Source organism: Dermochelys coriacea, chromosome 3 (assembly GCF_009764565.3).
Source record: "Dermochelys coriacea isolate rDerCor1 chromosome 3, rDerCor1.pri.v4, whole genome shotgun sequence".
NCBI classification, from domain to species: domain Eukaryota; kingdom Metazoa; phylum Chordata; order Testudines; family Dermochelyidae; genus Dermochelys; species Dermochelys coriacea.
In genome coordinates this window covers 187,169,251-187,189,811 of record NC_050070.1, presented here as the reverse complement: position 1 = coordinate 187,189,811, position 20,561 = coordinate 187,169,251, and the positions used below count along the sequence as shown (strand labels likewise).

At 39.9% G+C, this 20,561-nt stretch overlaps 1 protein-coding gene across 3 annotated transcripts in view; it reads left to right on the top strand.

Annotated features, from left to right (window-relative positions):
• The window catches only part of EFEMP1 (EGF containing fibulin extracellular matrix protein 1), a 91,952-nt gene that overhangs the window by 39,676 nt on the left and 31,715 nt on the right, over nucleotides 1-20,561 (top strand). The window lies entirely within an intron of this gene.

Sequence of the window (20,561 nt, the reverse complement as noted above, 5' to 3'; positions counted from 1 at the left end):
TTGTCATAGTTGGAAATACAGTTTTAAAGCTCTTTAGACAATTTACCTATGGTGGACTTAAATGAAATGTTAACTAGATTTAGATTTAGTGCAATGTCACCTATGTGTCTCGTGACCTGTTGAATAACTTCACAAGTAATTTTTGGCAAAACTCAGAGTAAAACATTCAGGATTTTTAAAAGAAGCCGGTTTACCCTGTTAAAACTCAGTCCAATTGAAGTCAACAGAAGACTTTCATTGACTTCAGCTAAAGCTGAACCAAGTCTCCTTTGCAAAATCTCTCATTAGTGACAGGTTTCTCATTCAAGAGATATGATGATCTGCTTAGATGCTATGACGGTGATTTACACAGACACTTCTTTGGGGTTTTCGCTTATAGAAGCTTCAGATCCTAAATCCTACCATGCAAACAAAAGTTTACATTTGTGTTTTATTATGTTTGGAGGAATTATATGAGAAATATAAAATTACAAAGCTCTAGTATAGCTTAACCAATCCATTATTGCTTTGCTCCAATTGACAAGTGTATAAAACTTCAGAAGCACCTTATTTAGTATGGTTAAACATTTTGCAAACAAATGTGCTATTTACCATGCTCCCCACTGTTCTATACTGTGGAAGGGGGGGGCAAAGAAGTCCCCCAAATATGAGCTGAAAAGTCACAATACCAGGGAAGCATCAGCACATTGTACCTTCTTCCTAGCCCTTCTTAGGGAGCCTGCCAAAATAACTCCATGTTAAAACTCTGCAAGTGTTGATCCTTGAACTTGTGGTCGGCACAGAGATGGAGCTATACTGCAGGTGCTTTCCATGGCAGGCTACCCTGGGGATCCAGCAGATTTCCCAATGGGCACATGGTGTGCCCAGCTCTCTTTCCTGATCCTCAAAGGTTGTGGGGTTTTCTGAAGAGCAGGGCTTCAATGCTGTGTTTTGTGGTCTCACCACTAAGGCCTGGTCTACACTTAAAATTTACATCAATTTAGCTGTGTTGCTCAAGGGTATGAAAAAAATCACATCTCAGAGTGCCGTAGGTAAGCCAACTGAACACCTGGTGTGGATGCAGCTACGTCGACACAATAATTCTTCCATCAAATTAATTACTACCGCTCGGGAGGTGGATTACATAAATTGACAGAAAAACCCCTTCCGTCGCTGTCTGAAGCATCTACACTGTGGTGCTACAGTGGCATAGCTGCTGTGTTGCACTTGAGCTGTGGTAGAACCCATAGAGTAGACATGGCCTAAGCTTAAAAGCCCTCCTCCCCCTTGAAAATCCCACTCCCTCCCAGTTTTCTGAGCACTTTTTCTCTTCCTGAGGAAAAACCAAAGGAAGGAGAACATTTAGCACTTACTTAGATTCTAAATGTATTTACATGCTTGTTTAAATGCTACGTAAATACAGGGAAGTAAAACAAGGATCTTATGAAACAAAATCCTACAAGCTTAAAAGCAAATGTAGAACACAGAAATAGGCTTAATAGCAAAGAGAGAATTGCCGTTGCTACTGGCTAGTCAGTGAAAGATTACGTGACCTGATTTGAAGTCACAACCTAAATGTATAGCACCATCTACTGCATCTCATCCCTTCACTCCAGTAATGTTGCATTTTTATCTTTAATAAACTGCAATTTTTACTGGTATTTACCCTTTCTATTTTATTCTAAAAAAATATCAAAGCCACTCTTTTATATTGAACTTGGAACAGGTTAATAAAGATTCCCTAAAATCAACAGTATCATCAATTGAGAGGCTAAATCAAACAACTAGGAGCAAGGAGAACGTGGATTTATCCACAGCTATGCCACATATTGCAACCTTGAGCAAATCATTTAGCCTCTAATTTTCACGTGTCTACTAATTTTGAGTGCCTCCATTTTTATTTCCAATTTGAGACACCCAGGGCCTGATGTTTACAGGTGCTAGGCACCCACAATTCAGCTGAAGCCAAGGGGATCTGTAGGGGCTTTGCACCATGCTGGAAGATCAACACATCTTGACTATTTCAGCCCACAGGCAGGGGAGTGAATTTCAAAGCAGAGGGGCCCTTACAGAGAACACCTGGTCAGCAGTTCCCTTTCACATATACCAAGGGAGCTCTAGCCCTAGTGACACTGGTAGAGAGGCAGTAGGGTGACCAGACAGCAAATGTGAAAAATCAGGTCGGGGGTGGGAGGTAATAGGAGCCTATATAAGAAAAAGACCCAAAAATCGGTACTGTCCGTATAAAATTGGAACATCTGGTCACCCTAAGAAGAAGTGACATAGGTAGGATATTCCTAGGCCAGTTAGGGCTTTTACAGGTCAAAGTCAACATCTTAAACTCCACCAGAAGCCAACAAACAGCCCGTGAAGATCATGAAGCATTGGTGTCATATGCTCACAGCATGACATTTAACAAAGCTACTGCATTCTGCCGTATCTTCAGTCTCCAAATGGTATAAGAGGTAGCCCTTGTAGGGCATATTGTAGTAATCTAACATCAAGGTAGCAAAGGTCTGGATCCTGGAAGCAGTGTGTTCAATATTTGAGAGAAAAGGATGCAACCTCCTGGCCAGACAATGGCAGAAGAAAAACTGTCATGATCACTACTGCAATTTGATCTTCTAAAAGCATCAGGGAGTTAAACCAGAGCCCAAGCCTGTGAAAAGAGCTGGTCAAATTTTTTTAATTCGAAATATTTTTAGATGGAAAATGGCTTTTTCATTAAAATAGAAATATCTGTGGGAAATATGAATTTTCAGACTTTTTTTCTGGTTTTCATCAAAAAAACAAATTCCCAAATTTTTTCAGTTACCAAACAGTAAAAAGTGTGGCTAAAATCCAGAAAAATTCAGTTTCTAGCCAAACTTTTTGGTTTTCAGTTGTCAGAAACAGGAAAAAAAATCAATCCGTTTTTGGATTTTCATCTAAATTTTTCATAGGAATAGAAAACATTTCCTAACTGGCTCTAGTTATAAACTTTAGTAACAAATGTAGAGTGAACACCATGTCAAAGGTGTTCTAATCTAATTTCAGGCACGCCTTCCACTTGCTCCCCCACCCCAACCCACCATACTCACTTTCATCTTATCTAGCTTGTTCTCATCCATGTCCCAGTCTTGCACAGACACTGGGAGACACCCTCACATGCACTCTCCAAGACAGACAAGATGGAGATATAAAGCTGTATGTTATCAACACTTCAGCCCAAACCCCCAAACTAACACTCCTGACCGCCTCATATACACAGTGAATAGGAGTATGATGTTCACATTTTGACAAGTACCTATAAACCGTTCAGAAAAAATGAGAACATCCAAAGCACCAGCCAGGCCATTATTATGGTGTATCTTATATGGGAAGCCATACTAGATTATCATAACAGTCCCTGCTGGCCTTAAAATCTATGGAAGTATTTAATAAAGCAAACTTTTGCTAAACTTTTTATCTATTAGGGCCTCTTAGAGCTTAGTTATAATCCATTTTTCATGCTAAAGAACAAGGACATTAAATGAAAAAAACTTTGTTAATGAACATTCAAGTTGCACAATTCACATTTAAAAAAATCAGGTAATGCAGATATATGGTTCCTGTGGCAACACTACTTTGTCAATATAGGAGTATATAATATTCCTCTTGTTCTTGTTAAATGATACCTTATAATGTTGCATGCCTGTGGCATAGCTGAAACAACATTGCTATAGAAACTTTAACTTACGCATTTCCTAACATATTACTTGAACTCTGCAACCAGACTATTGTCTTTTGTCCCCCATCCCCAGAAAGTCTGGGTTCTGGACCAAATCTACTGACATTTTTCCTTATAAACAGTATAATTTCCATAATTTGGTGTTATAAATTAGTCATTTAAAATTGGCAGAGAGCAGAAGAATTAGACTGTATTCATCCCATCTTAACTGTTAGATAAATTCATAAATGGGACAGTGTTTTCTAAATAATCCAGTTTAGAAGTAAATATGTTTTGGAAATATTTCTTACAAAACAGCATACCTCTGTACACACAGAAGCACATTAAAGTATTACACAAGCATGTAGAAAAAATTCATGGCTAGCTGAAAGGCATTTTTTGATGCTGGAACAGCATCAGGAATCTGCTTATTTACATAGGGAGTTGTAGAGATTTAGAATGTTGGTACTGCCAACAGATAGGATGATTAGTGCTAAAAAAAATATCGTCTTTTAGATAAGGCTTCTACTTCTGATAGTTGCTACTGAACTCAACTTGAACTTAAATGTTCCCAGGGAGTTATAGGTACAGATTCTAAAAGAGCTCATTCACCAAAGGGAATTCATTTTGGGGAAGAAAATACACGCAGATACTCTGGTGTATGTTTCTGATCATTTTAAATGGTTTCTCACATGAGTTATCTTTTAAAAAAATTATTAAGTGATTATGCACTGTGGGGATCTTCCTGCCAAATCTTAAGAACATGAGTAACTTTATTCACACGAGTTGTCCTTATAGCAGTATATACCTATAACATCTCAATTTAGTAAAAGGAAAGAAATTCACTGACTCTTAAGTTATGTCTTGCCTGAGACATCACTGCTAGAAAAATTAGGTCAGTGTAATTCAGAGTAGGCTCAGATTTTAAATTATTTTCTCTCAACACATCTACTCCCTGTTGTGTTAACTAAGTATTATTCTTTTGTAACTACTTTTAATAATCAACATATGAGTAAGGGGTTCTGCCAATAAAAGTATGATTAGACCCCAGCCAAACAACATCTCTTATTATGAACCATGGCCAGGGACAAATACAAATGCAAATACCTCCCCTCCACCACATGGTACATAATGGGAAACGTAGTCCAAGCTCAGCCCATAGAGGAGAATGGAAACATGAGGCACCAGCATTTCCTAATCAAAATATTTCAGTTTTCAACCAAATTATTTTAGTTTTTGACTTTTTTGCCAAAAATTTGAAGTTCTCTGTAGGAAAACAGCCTGTTTTCTGACCATTGCTACTGAATGTGCAGTTAATTAGCTTCTAGCATATACATTAAGATATGATTTGTGACTTTTAGTACTACATACTACTTCTTACATTCATTACAAAAAGATATGTAAACTAATAAAGGGATTGCTGTGTAGGAACACTGAAAACTAATTTTTAAACCATTGTTTTTGTCCTTTTGGGATGTTAATTGTTGAACAGAATAATTAATAGTTATCTGTAGTTCAATTAGATGTAGGGGCTAGGAAAGAAAGGATGGACTTGTAGGAGATCTGAGTTCTATTCCCAGCTTTGCCATAGACATGCTGTGTGACTTATAGCAAGTCAGTTGATCTCTCTGCCACAGTTCACCATCTATGAAATGAGGATAATACTCTTTGTCTATCTTGTCTATTTATATTGTAATTTTTTTAGGGCAGGGACTATTTTTTCCTATATGTTTGTACAGTAGCACAGTGGGGTCCCAAACTAGACTGGGTCCTCTAGGTGCAACTGTAATACAAACAATAATACATTCACAATAATTTTAAATGCTTGATGTTTTATATGCATGTAATATTTTCTTAACAGAATGTTGTAATATAATATCCATTTCTGTTATTCTCCATGAGAATAACATCTATATGCTTTTCAGTACCACTCTTTCATCCAATTTGGGAAATGTTCCCAAATCCCATCCTTTTCTTTCCATTCCTACCAGTAAAACCTTTTTATCTAATTATTTTATCTTACATTAACTAATTGAACCCTTTTCTTCAGGCTCCCTCTTTCCTCATTCACCCGCTCCAGTCTATCCAAAATAGTCACTCTGTGTCCAAGCCCTGCTCCTCTCCAAGAATGGCTCTCGCTCCTTCTTCATGAGATTCAGTTTCCTTGTCCTCATTTTCCTCTGACTACAAATGCATTCATGCCTATATTGGCTCTTACATTGCTCCTCTTCCTCCATAAAACATACTTTTCCTTGAAGCCTCTCAATCATATTCCACTCAACAAAGTGTTATTTTTATTTAAAAATCTCTTTGCGCTGCCCTGTTATTCCCACTGCTTCTTACTACCCAATGATAAATGCATTGTTTTCTTTGTCTACTTTAAGTTCTGATTGAAGAAAGTATCCCTATTCAGCCAGAGAGCCTAATCATATGCTTAAAGTTAATCTCATCCATCAGCACCCTTCCTGAGCAAAGATACCTTCCTGAATGGAAGTGTGTGCTTAAATCCTTTGGACTTAAAGTTTGAATAGGGATGGACTTAAACACATGCTTAAATATTTTTCTGAATTAGGGACATAAATTGTGAAGATTAGATTGTAAACTCATTGGGGCAGGGACCATATTTTTGTTCTGTGTTTGTATAGTGCAGTGGTGCCCAAACTTTTCCTGTCACACACAACCTTACCAGTAATGGAATCTGTCCCCACCCTCGCTCCATTACTGCACAGTTGGCTCAGCTAGGGTTGCCAACTTTCTAATTGCAGAAAACCAAACACCCTTGCCCCCTCCTTCCCCGAGGTCCTGCCCCTGTCCCACCCCTTCTCCAAGGCCTCCCCTCCCTCCATCACTCTCTCTCCCCTACTCTCATTCACTCACTCATTTTCACTGGACTGAGCAGGAGGTAGGAGTGCGAGAGGGGGTGAGGGCTCTGGCTGGGGATGTGTTCTCTGGGGTGGAAGGGATGAGGCATTTGGGTTGCAGCAGGGGCTCTGGGCTAGGGATTGGGGCCAAGGGGTTTGGAGTGTGGAAGGGGGTACAGCCTCTGGGCTGGGGGTATGGGCTCTGGGATGGGACCAGAAATTAGGGGTTCAGGGTGCAGGAGGGGGATCAGGTCTCAGGCAGAGGGTTGGGGTGCGGGAGGGATGTGGGCTGGGGATGCAGGCTCCGGGAGAGAGTTTTGTTGCAGGAGGGGGTTCTGAGCTGGAGAAGGAGGTTGGGGCATGGGAGGGGATGCAGGCTCCAGACAGCAGTGATCTCAAGCGGCTCCCGAGAAGTGTCCGGCATGTCCCTCCAGCTCCTAGGCAGGGGTGTGGCCAGGGGGTTCTGTGGGCTGCCCCGCCTGCAGGCACCACCCCCACAGCTCCTATTGTCCATGGTTCCTGGCTAATAGAAGCTGCAGAGCTGGCACTCGGGGCAGTGCCTGAGGGTGGGGGCAGCGCATGGAGTCCTCCTGGCTGCCCCTCTGCCTAGGAGCTGCGGAACATGCCAGATGCTTCCTGGGATCCACGAGGATCCGGGCAGGGAACCAGCCTGCCCCAACCAGACTTTTAGTGGCCCAATCAGCTGTACAGACCGGAACCGTCAGAGTCTCTTTTCAACCGGGTATTCTGGTCAAAAACCGGATGCCTGGCAACCCTAGGCTCAGCAGAGGAGTTTGAACTGCAGACAGAGTTGTGAGCAGACCTTGGGATGGGGAGGAGCTGGGGCTAGAGGCGAAACTGGCCTTGGGGCGGAGAGGGAATGAAAGCAGAGCAGGCGGCGGGGCAGGATGGGGCTGCGGCTGGGAACGGGGCTGAGGCTGGGAACAGGGCTGGGGCTGAGTCCTGAGCTTGGCTGGGAGCAGAGTGGAGCTGCAGCTGGGGATGAAGCTGGCCTGGGTGGCACTCTCTCCCCGCCCTTCTTGGGGGCTGGCCCTGGCCCTGCCATGTACACCCTCCCTCCGAATGTTGCACCCCACAGTTTGGGGACCACTGGTATAGTGCCTAGTCCTGGTCCATGACTAGGGATCCCAGGCACTATGATAAAACAAATAATAATACAGGTGAAATTTTTCAAAACTTGAGTGCCTCAAGTCCAGCAACTAAGAAGAGTTATTTAATTTTGAGAAATGCCACGCACTTGCAGGTCTCTTTGAAGTCAATATGGGGAATGAGTGGAAGTCAGTGGGAGCTCATTATCTCTGAATAAAATCAAATTACTATTATGTAGGTGCCTATTTTTAAGCATCTGGGTTTGAAATTGTTGGCCTTGCAGGAGGAGGGGCTGGTGTCTGTTTTTTGTTCTGTAGAGCACTGAGCACACTGTGTTGTGTTTGACAGAGAGCAATAATAGAAAGCACTGCCTGGGGGTGGAGAGGGAGAGGATGGTTTTCCCTGAACTCCCTATTTCAGAGGGCCCCCAAAACAAGTGGCATAGCAGCCCTGTGTGCTAGGTTGCAATGCCACTCACTGAAATTTGGCCTGTCAGCCCCTCTGTCATGACTAAACTGAGGTGGCACTGTGACCTTCTTTACCAGGTTGTCCTGCAGGGAACCAGGCCCAGCCCTGCAGGACAGGAGTTGAGCCACCACTGTGGGTGGTGTGATGTGGGTTCACTCTCCATACTTCCTGCTCTTCACCAGGGCTCCCCTCAGTGGTAATTTTTTGGAAGGGGAGTTCTCAGTTTTAGATTTTGCTCTGGGCCCCCATAAACCTCTGTGGGGCCCTGGTAATAGCGAAGTTATAGTGTAACAAATGGAAAATTATCAATTACTGATGCCACACAAACATTTGTACTAACAAGATGTTAATGCTTCAAATGAGAAACTTTCTTTTAAAGTGTAATAATGAATATAACCCTGGGAAATTGTAATGCTTTTTATGACAGATGCTGCTAAATTGGTAGTGTTTAATTTATTTACATGAAAATAAAAAAGACGTTTGCAGAATTGATAACCTACAATCACAAGGGATATAGGGTCTGTCTTTCTAGCATGCTCTTTTCACATTTTTCACACATGCAGTTGGGATGCCATGAAGCTGGAGAAGGCATGAGGGCCAAAATACCAAACAGTAAACAGAGATTATGTATGTAGTTTCTTCAGCAGCCTAGATGCTGAATTTTATTTAAAAGACCTTAAAAGTAGGCCTCAAGTTCCCCCAAAGCTGTATCGTTTCACTCCTTAAAGCATTCCGGGGTTGTTTCAGACATTTTGGACTGTTGTAGCAAACATTTGGCATTTTCTTGTTATCATAGCCTAACAGTTGGCCATCCATTGACCTGTTTTAGCTACAAGACAGGTAGATCACTTCTAGGTGGGTGACTGGGACAGTTGATAGCCAGAAGGTTGAAATAAAAGAAGCCTCCCTTCGACTTTCCTCTTAGTCTGCTACAGAATGGATTTTACACCCACTCAGGTCTTTAAGGTGGAAGATTAGTTGAAGGATCTAAATTGGTCAGAGGTAGGACTTTTGTTATGATGATAATGAGCCATTATTATTAATTATTATTATTATTATTATTATTATTATAGAAAAACTTAATTATCTATTTAATCAATTTCAATTATGATGCAACATCTAGAGCTAAAGAAATTGAAACCAACAATTCCTGTGGTATATTCTAAAATTTTATTACAGCTACCTCAAGGGATAGATTCCCATAGCATATCTTTGATTAGTGGGGAGAAGAAAGAGGGCCTACATAATTATCTGGTGGTGAAGGTACAGTACACTCAGTACATTTATTCAAACGGCCCAGGGGTTCTCAGGACAAATTATTCAGTGGCCTCAGACTGTGGCCACCAACTCTTGTTGGTGGCTGCTCTCTCACTTTTTCCTAAAAATATTTAATTAGCTTTAGGAAAAACAAATAAATATGCAAATCTACACATCCAAATATTGTAATTTATTTATTGCTAGCTAGTAAGTCTGTTGTGAAAAGTGATATTAAAAAACATACAAGTATCACTTTTCACAGCAGACCTACTCAGCCCCAGAAAGCCTGGGGACAAATTAAGTTGTGGATGGGGGAGTCGGGTGGAGGCAGTGGGGGCCAGAGGAGATGGGGGTGGGTGGGTGACTGAGGGAGGCAGCAGTGGGCTGGAACCTGAAGCCCAGTGGATGAGATCCAGGGATGGAGACCAAAGCCCCACAGCCGGAGCCTGGTGCCTGCTGCCGCACAGCTGGAGCCCAGAGCTGGAGACTGAAGCCCCACGGCCAGAGCCTGCCATCCGACCACCCGAGGGCTGAAGCCCAAAGCCTGAACTCCACCACCACTGGCAAAATGGGGAACTCACCAGCTGCTTGCTCCTCCAGTGTTGTGCCCTTGATATCTCCAGAGTGGGGCAGTGTCCAACCCCTGTTTACAGCCCCAGCAGCCAACGCCAAGGTGGTGCACTCAGGAGCAACAGGGAGGGGCCACTGCTTCTCCCCCCCATCACAGCCCAGGAGGTTGTGACTGCAAGAAAAGCCCCTGGTGGCCACATGCAGCCAAGATGGCTGCATTTGAGAAATGCTGGCCTAGGGGACAGCCATTTATCTGAATACCTGATTATCTCAAAGTTTCAGAAGTGCTATTTTGAGCTACAGTTTCACTGATGCAAGCTGCTGTTGCAGCTGAAATGGAATTAGGTCTCAATAACTACAGATAAACACTCAGAACTACTATATAAATACCTCGTTGATTAGCTCTAACAGGCACTAAGCAGCTAATTGAGACGTTAATAGTGGGTGGTTAACTAACACAGTACTACATGGGAGACGCACTGTGGATTCAGATAACTAGGGATTTTGGATAATTGGAATTATACTGTATATTACATTGCCATAGTATACAGCTGGAGAAGATTTATCGCTGAAAAGTGATGCTTCCTAGTGTATTTTTTTAAATGTCGTCATTTACAGCAATGGTTCTCAACCAAGAGTACATGTACCCCTGGAGATATGCAGAGGTTTTCCCGGGGGTACATCAACTCATCTAGATATTTGTCTAGTTTTACAGCAGGCTACATAAAAAGCACTAGTGAAGTCAGTACAAACTAAAATTTCATACAGACAACGACTTGTTTATACTGCTTTATATACTATATACTGAAATGTAAGTACAATATTTATATTCCAAATGATTTGATTTATAATTATACAGTAAAAATGAGAAAGTAAGCAATTTTTCAGTAATAGTGTGTTGTGACACTTTTGTATTTTTATGCCTGATTGTGTAAACAAGTAGTTTTTAAATAAGGTGAAACTTGGAGGTACGCAAGACAAATGAGATTCCTAAAAAGGGTACAGTAGTCTGGAAAGGTTGAGAGCCATTGGTTCACAGCATGTGCAGTTTTTCATACAGACCAAATTGTTCTGTACACTGATAAACTACCATTTATTTCAGTTTAAAATACCATTCTGAGCTAGTTGCAAAAAGGCAACTTCTGGAGTAACTGTTTCCTGTGGGATTCTTTATGCTTTTTCCCCCCAAATAATACACAGATTTTCATTTTAAAAGTATACTATGCAGACTTTCCTTTGTGGGGAGATTGTGCAGTGATAGTGTTGTGAAAAGCCCAACAAAAATGTAATGTGATTCTCCAACATCCTAGTTAAAAAACACAAAAAACATTCACACTTTTACTTCCCAGTATTGCAGGTCGTAACAGTAATATTTTGTCCAGTCAAGCCTAGTAAAAGAAGATGCTTACGAGGTTTCCAAGGAGAGAAATAAACAAAAACGAAATGAACAGGGAACTTGGAATTTAAAACAATGTCATTAAGAAAAAATACATACTTCAGATAATTTTGGAAACTATTAGAAGATATTCATAATAAATAACTAGTTGGTTTTCTTTCATGCAAGGGTGTCAGCTTTACATCAAACACTGATAGCTTTTCCATTAACTTAACTAAACAAGACATCATGTCTCAAGGAAATGGTCATCTTTTTTCATAACTGTGTGTTTTAGTTAGAGAATGAGAACTAGAAGCTTAATTTTCAGATGTGAAATTGGGTTTGTATGCTATTACTTCATGTTAAAAAATACTTTGAAACACTGGTGAAAACAATGGTAAGCTGAATTTATGGAAATGTTTCATATTAGTTTTGAAAATGACATGCCAGATGTACGGGAAAACTCTTTCATCTGCAATAATAGAATTTTTTTATCCACCCTTGTTGTTTTTGAATAAAGTCCAATTGTATTGGTCATCATGGGTGGGTAATCCTTACTTGTTCTTTTTAGTTCGTGCCTGCCTAAACTGTTAGTTCTCTACTATAAGATCATAAGGCGGTAACAGCAGGAAATGCTCCACTAAATGTAAAAATAAGCTATTACAGTGTAAATCAGTCAGATTACTATTTTGACAGCTAGTATTAACATACCAGTCAGTGAGGCTTTCTGCAGCTTACTGATATATTGCATTCAACTGTTAGATTACAACGTAAAAGTAAATATATCTCAATTTACAATCCCACTAGAACCAGGAAAGCCAAAAATACAGCCCTTAAAGTAAATGTAGATCAATTTTACAATGTGGAATGTTTGTCTTGTTGAATAATGATGAAGATAATAGTTAATTTTACATTCTTGCATTAGGGGAAACTCTCCTGTTCCCTCTGAGAGGCTTTTTCTTTTTTAATGTAACAGCCATGTGCTTATTTTAAGAACAGACCTTAAGTTTTTGCATTATCTTAATGAAAAGAACCTCAAATTGAAAACACTCATATGAAAAGCCTTTATGGAACAACTTTTATGGCCCTATATTGGATTAATATATTGGTTGCCTACATACATATGGTCAACTGCTTAAATGTTCTATTATTTCAGAGATATTTTGCAGGTAGTATTCTTTGTAAGTGGTTAAGAATTTTGACCAGCTCTAAAGTACTCAGTCACATGCTTGATATTCAGCACATGCTTAAATACTTTGCTGAATCACAGACTTGTGTTGCTAGAGATCTGCTGAAGTATAAAACACCACGTTAAATGTAAAATGCTATTACATAGCAATAAAAGCTTCTAACTAACCTAATATGGTATTACTAATATGGACAACTGTCTACAATTCACAGTAAGACAGTTAGATCCCATCCCAGTTATACTTTGAAGAGCTACCATGGGACACAGCTATAACATGTTGGTGCCTACTATGGTTACAATATCATTCCACTCTTACTGTATTTCAAGGTTTTAGCACAATCTGTGCTTCAGCACACTTACATTTTAATAATATGGTTAAATCACTGTTTGGTCTGGTCTGCACTGTAAGACCAAATTATGTTTTAACCTGTGTTTGGCACTGCTTTGTTGTAACTGTGGTCCACAATACGTTAGCTGGTAGTGGATCAACCTAGGGTTAAATAATCACAGTCTGTCCATGTTTTGGACTAATTGGTGTTTAAAATGATTATTTAACACATTAGCTAACACCTATTTTCCCAATCTAGACATGTGGAGAGTATAGTAGATCCCAGGACTGATTAATTCCAGGATTTATCTCAACTTCAATTTAAAGGTGTGTTGTTAGAAGGTGTTTAGCTAACAAGTTCTAACTACTACAAGTGTAGTGCAGCCAGTGCTAAGCTTGTAGAATTGAAGCCCAGGAACAAGTAGCTTTGAATTCAACATGATCAGCTTTGCATTTGTTAAAAGTATATAATACCCTTGTCTATTGGAGAGTTTTAGAACATATTAGCTAAAACCTTCTAAACACCACAACTTTAAATCCCACTCAAGACAAATCCCCAAGTAAAGTAAGAAAAGGAATATTGTTTCAAACATTTTAGAAAAGATGTTAGGTAGGTTAGAAAATATAAACCTCAATGGAGTTGTAGAGGCAGAATATGCACTGAGGCACCAATTCAAGAAAATGTTCCTATTTAGGACATCCTTGAACTTCTGTCCATTAATTTAAGCAAATGATTAAGTATTTTCCTTAATAAGGGCCTAGGGGAGGAGTGAAGCATGTAGCAAAGTTCAGTTGTGTAAGGCTTGCATTAGTCTTGTACAGGTCATATAAAAATAGTATCTGAATCAAAAGCACTTTACCTTATCTACTCTTCTAACGAAGAAAGATGGTACCACGGATGCAGGCAGAGGGAAGCAGAAAAGAAGTCATGCATTGGTTGACAGCTTCATTCACTGCTTTCCTTTCAGCTGCCTACCACTCCCAAACAAGCATGTGGTAGATGTTTCAGTGCTGAAAATTATGGCTCACTTCTTTATTTAGTTAATCAGCAAGTTAAATCAATTCAATTTGGACATACGAAAGACAATGCATAATTGTGACAAAATACTCTAGATCAACCGTAACTGTTACAGCTCACTCCTTTGTTTAACAAATGGACACTTTTGCTATGTCTTCTTCATAAATTCATTGCAGTGGGTAGTTTTCTGTACTATATGCTCACTTTATTGGAGACTGTATATAGGAATCTCATCTGATGGTTATGGTTCACCTCTACTGTGCTTGTCATCCTGAAAGGGTTACTTGTACTCTGCTAGGAATGTCTGTAGCACTGAGAAACAATTACGAGGGCCCTCCTTAGGTGTGCCTAGAAAATTTGAGAGGTCATATATTTATGCATGCAAAAAAATTGCATCTCTGCATGAAAATCAGATGAAAACCTGTGTTTCCATTTGCTCACAATTACTTGAGGTGTGTGCACAAATACAGGTTTTGGCTCACACAAATGCAGGTGTCTTGCCCATGTAAACAGATGTTTGTGCAAACTGTCTGCTCTTAAATATCTGAAAATTACAGTTGCTAGGGCTGTCAGTCTGACATACACATAACATAAAAAGAAAAAAAGAAAAAAAAGCAAGGGAATTTGTTAACTTATGCTGAATGAACAGCATAAACAGCACTGAAATATTAATAGGCTCCATCATTCCAGAACTCATAGGCAACTAGAACTATTAACCCTTTGGGTATCTATTTATCTGATGTTATATAACAGTTTTCCCATTGGTGTTTGCCTTGGAGAATTCAGGCTCCCATCACCAATGAGTTAAAAGTTGTCTGGGCACCATTTCCAGATGAATAACATCCCAAATGTTGAAGGAAATAGCAAGGGAAATAGAAAAGCTTTTGACAGAATTTTTTGATAGCTTGCTAAGGCTGGGGAGGAAACCAGAGAGTTTGGAAGGTTACTAATGTTGTTCTTGTGTGTAAGAAAGGATCAAGGGAAGATCCAGGAAGCTACATAGCAGTGAGCTTGGCTTCAGTTGTAAGAATGATATTAGACATTTAAGTAAGGGATAGAATACTTAATTTGATAAAATACAGTGAGCATAAATTAATGGAAGGATTATGGCTATTGTATTTCCTTATGTTCTTTGAATACTCTTCCCTAAACAAGTAGGCAATGCAAATATAATTTGCCAGTATTTCAAAGTGATACTATACATTCCAAAGCCAGTAAACATTCAGAAAGGCTAGAAGGGAACACTGTGATAATCTAATCTGACCTCCTGAATAACGCAGGCCATAGACTTTCCCTGAATTAATTCCCATTTGAACTAGAGTATCTCTTTTAGAAAAATATCCAATCTTGGTTTAAAAAATACCAGTGAATCCACCACAATCTTTGGTAAATTGCACCATATTTTGAATCTGAATTTGTCAAGCATCAACTTCCAACCACTGGATATTATTTTACCTTTGTCTTCTAGATTGACAAGCCCTCTATGATCATATTTCTGTTTCCCATATAGGTTCTTATAAACTGCTCAAATCACCCCTTAACCTTCTTTGTTAAACTGAATCGATTGAGCTCCTTAAGTTTATCACTATAAGTAAGCTTGGCAAGATTTGAGTTTTTTATTCAGTAAATGTCATTAAATGTCAATTTCACCATGCACATATAAACCAATAAAAATATTTTCATTGATAATAATTAAAAGTTACAGATAGGCAAAGGAAGAAAAATTCAGAACTTATTAGAGTTTGGAATACTTATGGGTATTTATTTTGTATATTTTGACATGTGATACTGACTGCCCTTCGCTCTCCCCAAAAAGAATTTTTTCAGTTGTGCAAAATTATAAGTCAATAAAAATAAATAAACCTGCCTAAAAATAAACATTGATGTTATCCATCAAAATTGTTTAAAAAGATATCTAATTCTGCCAAGCCTAACTAAAAGGCATGTTTTCCAATGCTTTAATCATTCTCTTGGTCCTTCTCAGAATCCACTCCAATTTACCACCATCCTTCTTGAATTGTGGACACCAGAACTGGACACAGTATTCCACTTGCAGTCATACTAATTCCAAATACAGAGGTGATATAATCTCTCTACTCCTACTTGATATTCCCCTGTTCATACATCCAAGGATTGCATTAGTCCTTTTGGCCACACCATCACACTGGGAGTCACATTCAGCTAATTACCCACCATAACTCTTTTTCAGAGTCACTGCTTCCCAGGATAGAGTCCCCCATCCTGCAAGTAAGGCCTACATTCTGTGTTCCTAGATGTATAACTTTACATTTGGCCATATTAAAATGCATATTGTTTGCTTATGCCCAGCTATGCTTACGCTCTGCTCTGGATCAGGGACATGTCTCCTTCATTATTTACCACCACCTCCCATCTGTGTCATGTGCAAACTATATTAGTAATGGACTGTCCTAAATGTAGCATATATATGGGTTGATAGTGGATATTATTCTCTAGCCATGGCCTCAATACTTGGTAGTGGTTAAAAGAGAAAAAGAAGCTTTGATTGGTTAGATAAAGGTGCAGAGTAGCTATGAACTGAATTCATTTTTCCACAGAAGTGTAAAGTACTGGTGAAATACACACTGAAATATTGTGTGCAGTTCTGATTCCAAGTTATAGGAAGAAAGCTGCAGAGATTAAAAAGTTGCATAAATGAGCAAGCAGCATGAGTCAGGGGCTTGGGAGGAATGAGTCACAGCATGGAAAGAATAGAGCCAGGCTTGTAATTCAGAAAAAGAGAGACTAAGAGAGGATTTTGTGGATTATAGATACGAAACTTACAGGATAGATATAGTAGGGATTTTGAAAAACTAACTAACTATCTCTACAGCAAGGAGCTATGGATTAGATTTAGGGGGAACTATAGCTAAGATTATAGCTAAAAGCAGGTCAGGCAAAATTTCTGTACACAACTAGCAGTTGAAATATGGAGCAGGCTGCCAAAATCAGCAATGGAAGGACATAATTGTGTAAATCACTTCAAGAGGGAGCGTGGGTACATTTTTGGAAAGTGAGGGAATCAGTGGGTCTAGCTATTAGCGAAGCTTGTGGAATTAAAACTATGAAACACAAGTTGATTTATATTTCGCAAGAATGCAAGGGGCAAGCTTTGCTGCCCTTAATGGTTCTCACATTATTTTTGCAGCATCCTACAAACTTCAAACAGTAGCAATGCAAATCAATGAGCACTTTCTGAATCTATAGATATTTACATATATGAAAGCCTTCCACAATAGATTTTTAAATGTCTCGGAGATTAATGCAAAAGGCAGTATTTGTATTATGATGAATGATTGGGGTCTGGTGGCAATACCACAGTATACCATCATAAACATTTCTGAAAGAGATATTGAAATGCATTTTTACTCAGAGCCCATTACCCTAAATTTTAATGTAGTTAATTTCAGTTACTTTTTTCCCCACCATCATTTTGACCCATAACATCTAATTATATACCATTAATCCTTTGTAGCATCTGTGTACATTCTACCTGAATAGAGAAAGCCATGCCACCTGATCCCTCTCTGGGAATGGTGGGGTTTGATTGAGTGCAAGTCTGTGGAAAAAATGGTATGTGCACATGCAGAAGGGGGCTGAATTAAAATTGAACACATTGCATTTCCTAACTTCTGAGTGTTTGACTTTGCAACCTTAACATTCTTTTAAGGTAGTTTTTGTAATAATTACAAACAGTACATGGTAACCAAACTACTCAATTCTGATGCATGTTATAGTAAAATAAAAACTACCAAACACTTATAACTATGTAAAGCAAGTACAAAAAAATCTAGCAACACAACTTAGCTCTCATGCAACCCTCTTAAAGTAGTATGACTGTTTAAGGCATTGCAAATAAAGAAAGTGTCTTAACTCAAAATGAATTTTAAAATAAATAAGTGTATATCTATTGCTAGAGGAAATACAGCTATTCAAAAGAAATTGTGTAGGGTTAGTGTATTTGTTGAGTGGGAGGAACTGGGTTTAAAACAAGATAAAAAATGGAGGCCCAGAATGTTGAGTTGGGACATGATAAAAAGCTTACTGGCTCTATTTGGGATAAACTAGATAGCCCCAAAGAACTGAGAGTCTCCTTGGAACACATTCTTATATAGGAGGGGAAAATACACGAGATGTCCCTATCACAAAAAAAGATGAAAATTTAAATAAAGGCATATATTAGATACTGCCATGCGCTTCATGATGGCTGACATTAACCACTGTGCTTTCACTAACAGCTCCTAGATGTTTATGCTTGAGGACTGGAGACGGGGTAATCTCAGTGGAGGGTCCCTTGCTATGAAGCTTACTTCCTCTGGCAATCTGTCAGCATTTATTATCCTTCCGAGAATGATGCAGAGCTCAGCTATTCAGCCAAGCATTTGCTGGATGTGTTTTGGCTATGATATTGTCTTATATGTTCTCACTTTTCTGCTATCATTTCTGGTGAGCGAGTGGCTAGTTGCCACAACGTTAGTATTGCTGCCCAAACTTCTGTTTGTTTTTGTGAGTAATTTGCAATGATGAGACTGCAATAGGTTCCTTAAGTTATAAAACACTAAATACAATGTGTACGCTGAATGCTTCCACTATCAAACATGATACAAGACATTTAACAATTTGGCACAGGCATGCAGTTGTTGATTTATATACACTGTCATCAGCTACAATGATAGGTGAGATTAGAAAATATAAAGGAATAAAGAAAGGATATTGGCAAAGTACAAGACAGTGTTAACTGTGGGTTACTGATCTAATCTGAAGTGGCTATCAGAGTATAGATATAAATATAGATATATATGCATAACATATGGAAAGGGAATAGAAAAATACAGTCCCCAGTCACTAAAAAAGTGGTAGGGGTCAGGGGCACCAGAACACAGGGAGCCAAAGGATCATGGCCCTCCCAGTTTTTAAAGTAAATGGGCCTGGTCAGTCCACTCTTTGCCATGGGCCCAGCCCCTTGCCCCTTCTCTTCCCCCCGAGGCCTTGCCCCCTGACCAGGCCGGAAGCTGGAGCCCAGCCCAGGTAAGAGCGGCTCTGGGTCTGGGAGCCCAGACAGCTGTGGGGAGCCGTGGACCCTCCACCTGCCCAGGGTGGGGAGGGCCAAGAGCAGCTCCCCATGTCCCCACCTCTCAGACTCCCCACCCAGGGCAGGTGGAGGGTCCACAGCACCCCATAGCTATACAGGCGGCTCTTACCATGGCTCGGCTGTGGCTCTTCAGCCCCTGAGTCCCCATCCCCCGGCCAGAAGCAGGAGCCAGGTCAGTATAAGAGTCACGAGAAAGCTGTGGGAAGCCACGGACACTCCACTTGCCCTAGGCAGGGGACCTGGGGGTGGGGACATGGGCCAAGGGCTGCTCTCTGGACCTTCTTGCCTGCCTCTGCTCCCTGACCCGGTTCCAGGGGACTTCTGGGGAAGAAGAGGAGGGGCAGGGCCACAGAAGGGGTGGGATCTTGTGGCCTCCCCACTTCTAGGAAGAATCTGTCACCCCAATGGGGATAGATTTAGGCATTTCCCAAGATAAATTTATATAAGATAGCAGCTATTTCTGAAACACTCAAGAAAACAAACATTAGTATGATGATGACACTGAGGGGGTTTTTTGGGGGGGGGTTGCAGACGGAGTAGAGAGATGTCCAAGAATGAGGTCATAAAAGTACATTCTTTTCTATTCTAAACAGGTTCTTATACCATACTCATCATCATAGTATATGAGCACCTTCCAGTAGTGCACTAAATAATGTGACTAACATCCATCATGTGTTTGTTCTGTCATCACCTTCCCAAAGAGAGAAGTGTGTGTGCAGTTGGCTGTTTTGTTTTGGAAAATACAATTTATTTATACACACAAATGTACACTCGCATTGCTATATGTCTATGTTAGAGAAGGCAAGGTCAAAGAAACATGCCTTACACTTAGAGCAGAAGGTTTCTGATGATCCTTATTTCTTGTGGAAGTTCATTCCACAGCCATGGGCCAACCCCTGAGAAAACCCTGTCTTCTGCAAACTGCATTCCCTCAGTGGTGACAAATAAGCTCCAGTCATAGGTGTCTGCTTTAGATAGAGGTCAAAAGGCATGGATTCCCCATAGCCTCATTGCTATTCATATTCTGCTGGGGAGGGTATGTCCTGAAAGATCAAGGGGAACAAAGAGGTGTGATCCGGGGAATAGCATGTGTAAACTGCTATTTTTTAGCATGCTAACTCAATTAAAGCATATATACATCTACCCGAGCTGGAAGTTGCTCCTCTAACCCTAAGTTTCAATGCAGACATACACAATGAGTGAGCTGGTACTAAATGAGATACATGTTTCATTTAATGTGAAGAAGCAGAAGTGAAATAAAAATTACTGGAAACATAACTGATTTGTCAGATTTAATGACACTCTCGGATCAGACACTTTTGTTTCTGTGTTTGATTCTGAGCTGGATATTCTATACCATTTATCCTAATAAAAGTTTTCCATTTAAACAAAAATAGTGATCAGAGAAGATTGATGGTACAAAACAGTGTGAGTGAAATAGTCTGGGAACAGAAAACTCTTAGCTTATATTAGATATATATAGAATTGAGGTGTATGATCTATTGCCATCACCAACCAAAGGACAGATGGCAGTAGGAGGATCCTTGTACTATATACAGAGGAAAAACCCTCATCATCAGATTGACACAAGGCCCTATATTTGAGGGC